This window comes from Elephantulus edwardii, unplaced genomic scaffold, assembly GCF_000299155.1.
Source record: "Elephantulus edwardii isolate Elephantulus edwardi_28Jun2011 unplaced genomic scaffold, EleEdw1.0 scaffold00131, whole genome shotgun sequence".
In the NCBI taxonomy this organism is placed as follows: domain Eukaryota; kingdom Metazoa; phylum Chordata; class Mammalia; order Macroscelidea; family Macroscelididae; genus Elephantulus; species Elephantulus edwardii.
The window spans coordinates 2730795-2735978 of record NW_006399881.1 but is presented as its reverse complement, the minus strand read 5'-3'; the positions used below and the strand labels follow the sequence as shown (position 1 = coordinate 2735978).

Here is a 5184-nt window from a genome sequence, read left to right as displayed (position 1 = left end):
GAGCGAGTTCGGCCCTTTTGATTTTCCGACTCCAACTCCTTGCACATTTCATTGTAATATTTTGCTTTGTCATCCCGTGCTGCCTTTTGAAATCTTCTATATGTTCTTATATTTTCCAGAAGGTTTTTTTTCTTTCCCTGATTTCTATCTTCACTATAGTATGATCAGAGAAACTACTTTGTATAATTTCAATGTTTTAATATTTATCAAGATTGTTTTTGCAACCTAAAATGTGATCTATAGTGATAACGCTATCCATGGGCACTATTTTAGAATGTATATTGTTCTGGTTTTTGATTGAATATTCCGTATATATTTATTCATTCTAGCTGTTTTATATTGTAATCTGGATCCTCTGTCTCTTTGTTGATCTTCTTTCTAGGTGTTTCGTCGAACATTTTAAGTGGTATATTGAAGTTCCCAATTATTATTGGCATTATTATCTAATTATTAAATTGCAATTATTATTTGATTCTTCTCCCCTCATTCTTTCCTTTCCAACCTATTTGTACCCCTGGTTTAAAGTATGCTTCTTGTGAACAGCATAGAGTTGGGTCACATTTTGTTTAAAATGCATTCTGTGTGCTCCCCGACCCGAGGCTTTAGATTGGAATATAACTGTTGTTGTTGTTGATAAGTGCCGTCGAGTTGTAGGTGACTCGTAGTGACCCTATGAACGAAAGACTTGGACATCTGTATAGCTTTCATCCTTTCTCCAGGTTCATAGGGTTTCCAGAGGCAAGCTGTTATGGAAGTGGATGCCACTTCTGCTTCCAAACTTGTTTAAATTGGAGAGCTCCACCAAACACTGTCCACCATGGGTAACCATTCTCGCATTTGATACATCAGTGTCACAGTGTTCAGATTCACAGCAACCACGAGTAACCTCTGTACAGCAAGTGGACATACAAGGGTTATATGATGTAGAAGAAGTTTCAACAAAAACAATTAAAGGCAGGCCTGAGAGCCACGGCTTAGAGTCACCCACCTTTGGCTTGGGAGCCTAACTTTCTGTCCACTGACAAAAAAAAAAATTTACTTCTGTCATTTTGTTACTTATTGTTAATTTTGTGGTTTTGTGTTAATCCTTCTTTATATTTGCCCTTTACTACTGCTTGGTGTTTTGTTTTGTGGTTTATTGTAGTAGGACTTTTTGGTCTTTTCTTCTCTCAGAGATAGGATTGCACAGGGTATGGCTGTATATATAGTAGCTATGAGTCATACTCAACTTGATAGCACCTAACAACAATAACAACACCTTTCCTTTTGTGTATTTTTAAAATAAATTTTCATGACATTTAACAATTTATCAGATTCTACAGTAAATAGTCTCAGGACAGGGCAGGAAAATGGAAGAAGTACACAGAGTCATTATACCAGAAGGAACTGGCTGACACAGAAGGATTTCATGAAATAACATATGATCAAGTGCCTGTGGTGATGAAGGAGGAAGTTCAAGCTGCTTTGAAGGAATTGGAAAAAAACCAAGGCTCCAGGAGTAGATGGCATACCAATTGGCATATTTCAACAAACAGATGCTGCCATGGATGTGCCAAGAAATCTGGAAGACAGCCACCTGGCCAACTGACTGGAAGAGATCGATATTTTTCTCCCATTCGAAAAAAGGGTGACCTGACAGTGTGGAAATTATCAAACAATATCATTAATATCACATGCAAGTAAGATTCTGCTGAAAATTATCTAGAAACGACTGGAGTAATATGTCAACAGAGAACTGCCAGATGTGCAGGCTGGATTTAGAAGAGATCATGGTACTAGGGATATTATAGCTAATGTTAGATGGATCTTGGCAGATAGCAGAGTACCAGAGGAATGTCTATCTCGGTTTCATTGACTATGCAAAGACTTTTGACTGTGTGGATCACAAGAAGCTGTGGCTGGCTCTGAGAAGAGTGGGAATCCCAGAACATTTGATTGTGCTTATGAGAAACCTGTACTTGTACCAAGAGGCAGTCGTCACAACAGAACAAGGAGACACTGCATGGTTCAAAATTGGTCCACCAGGGATGTATTTTGTCTCCATACCTTTTCAATCTGTATGCAGAACAGATCATCCAGGATGCTGGGCTGTATGAGGAGGAATGTGACATCAGATTTGGTGGAAGATTCATCAAACTGCATTATGCAGATGACACAACCCTGCTTGCTGAAACTGAGGAGGACCTGAAGCGTTTGCTGCAGAAGGTCAAGGTCTGCAGCCTTCAATACAAATTGAAGCTCAACATCAAGAAAACAAAGATTCTCACCATTGGGCCAATTGGCAGCATCAGTATGGATGGTGAATAGATTGAGATTGTTAACAGTTTTAGTTTATTTGGCTCCACAGTCAACACTCTTGGTACCAGCAGCTGAATTCATCAAGAGACAAATTGCACTGGGAAAGTCAGCTGTCAAGGACCTCTCCAAAGTACTGAAGAGCAACAACGTCAGGGTGGAGACTAAGGTGTGCCTGATATGGGCTATAGTCTTTGCAATTGTATGTTATGCATTGGAGAGCTGGACAGTGACTAGGGATGATAGAAAGAGAATTGCTGCCTTTGGGCTGTGATGCTTGAGAAGAGTGTTGAATATACCACGGACTGCTAGGAGAACAAATAGGTTCATCCTAGAGAGGGTGAAACCAGGCTGCTCCTTGGAGGCAAGGATTCTGAAGCTTCATCTGACATACTTTGGGCATATTGCAAGGAGGGACCAGTCCTTGGAGAGGGTCATCATGTTTGGCAGAGTGGAGGGACAGTGCAGGATAGGAAGACCCTCAATGAGATAGATTGATTCAGAGATTGGGTGGCGGGAGAAGGTTTGTTGGAGACAGTGAGTTTGGCACAACATAAAGCAGGGATGGCACATAACAACAACAACATCAGTTGTAGGTGACTTGATGGCACATAACAACAGCAGCAACATAGTAAATTGACTCATCAACAACCTATGATATGCAGATGACACAAACTTGCTTGCTGAAACTGGGAAGAATGTTCCTTACTGCAGAAGGTCAAGGACTTAAACCTTCAATATGGATTGAATTTTATTGAGAAAATCTGCTGTTAGGGATCTCTCCAGAGTACTGAAGAACAACAATGTAAATCTGGAGACTAAGGTGATCCTGATCCAGCCCATCGTCTTCACAGTTATTCACTATGCTTCAGAAAACTGGACAATGACTAGAGATGATAGAAAATTGAAGCCTTTGAGGTTTGGTGCTGGAAAAGAGTATTGAATATGCCATGGACTGCCAGGAGAACAGATAGATCCATCCTGGGGAGAGTGAGACCAGGCTGCTCCTTGGAGGCAAGGTTTCTGAGGTTTTGTCTGAAATACTTTGGGCATGTTGCAAGGAGGGACCAGTCCTTAGAAAGGGGCATCACGCTTAGAAGGGTGAAGGAACGGCACAAGAGAGGAAGAACCTTAATGAAATGGATTGATTCACGAACTGTGATAATGAGGGTAGATGTGCCAGAGACAATAACTTTGGCACAGTATAGAGCAGGGTTCAGGGTTGTTGTACATTGGGTCGCTATGAGTTGCAAGTGACGCGATGGCACTTAAAAATCGAACAACATGAACTAATAGGGACAATATTGTATAAAACCATTCTTGCATAATGAGTATGAACATCCAAGGGTAAGGGGAAGGCTGGAAGCAGAGGGATGAGGATATGTGGGTGGGGGGAGAGGATTGATCATGGATTGTACAATTTGATTGGGAGAGGGGGAGGAAAACTAGAAGAATCTGGTTGACTGGGGAGATGGGGAGGGAAACTAGAATCTGATTTGAAAAACAACGTATTCAAATTTTTAAAATAAACTAGTATAAATTTAAAGAAAAAAATCAAACAACAACATAGTAAATTGATACGAACATAACTTCAGTAACATAAAAAATTTTATAAATTCTATATATATAATATTACTCTGCTTTTTGTTTTCATTGTTTATATCTTTAATTAAATGGTCTTTTTATCATTCACTTTGTTTTTCTCTAAAATTGACCATGGACTTGTGGAATGTTCAGAAATTTTCATTCTAGATAAAGGACTACATTATATTACGACTTACATTCCTCCTGTGCTAGGCTCCAGAATATAATTGTTAAAATAAATTGAGGTCAAGCTAAGGGGATGGAGAGGTCTGTCTGAGTCTGTCTGTTGCCACTACACCCAAAACCTTAAGGCCGGGCTGTGGTTTCGTCCTTGACTCCTCGGCACCATCTACGAGGCTCCTCTGGGTCAGTATGTGAGAGTTGTGGGCAGCAGCCGCCACATCATGTTAGCCCAGGACAAGCGGGCCAGGGAGATCCTGAGGGGCCTTAAACTAAATTGGTTGAACCTTTGGGATGCTGAGACAGGGAAGGTACTCGGGCAAGGGACAGAAAACGTGTCCGTCCCTGTCACGGAGGATGAAACTCATGTTCCCAAGGTGATCCCTGGAGAGTTGAGCAGATAGGGAATTCTGCCTGGAACAAAAAGTGTACTTGAAAGGTCAAGCCTCAAAGAATGGTTCTTTGAGATTGACTTCGTGATCCCTAGCTCCACAAACACGTGGCAGTCCTTGATAGAGGCAGCACCTGAGTCCCAGATGATGCCAGCCAGCATCTTAACTGGAAATATTATCATAGAAACAGTTTTTTGACAATGGTCTTCTTGTAAACATGTTCAGGGTGAGACTTTTCTATGTTTGAGAGAACGTGTGCATTTCAAGAGTTTGGAGGTGGCTTTTTTGGGGGGAGGGGAACTGTTTACTTTTGTCCTCCACACACATGTTTTTTTTATACTCCCACCCTTAGTGCCCTCTGCAGCAAAACCCACCATGGCCACCAAGGGACTAGCTCTGAGTAGGCAACAAGATGCCTGTTTTTTTTCACCCAAACACCAACCTTCCACTGACCAGATGAAACATCCCAGCCAGACCAGGTCAGGGAGAGGTGACCCAACTCCTTTCTGGTGTACACACAGACGACAGACACAAACCATGTGCTGGTCCTGCAGCTGCCCTGCTCCCTCCTTGGGCTGCTAGGCTGACTGCACACCTTCCTTCGGCCCCTAGTTATGGGAAATTTCATGTTCCTGACCTGTGTTTAGTTCCCTTCCATTTCTATTTTATATGTTCTCTACATTTAACTTGTAAAATATACTGTGATATTATTATTGCATAATATAAATAAAAT

The 5184-nt window shown here is 41.3% G+C and overlaps 1 pseudogene; it reads left to right on the top strand.

Moving 5' to 3' along the window:
- The first annotated feature begins 4283 nt into the window (after positions 1-4283).
- Positions 4284-4698, top strand: LOC102865833 (annotated as a pseudogene).
- The last annotated feature ends 486 nt before the right edge of the window (positions 4699-5184 follow it).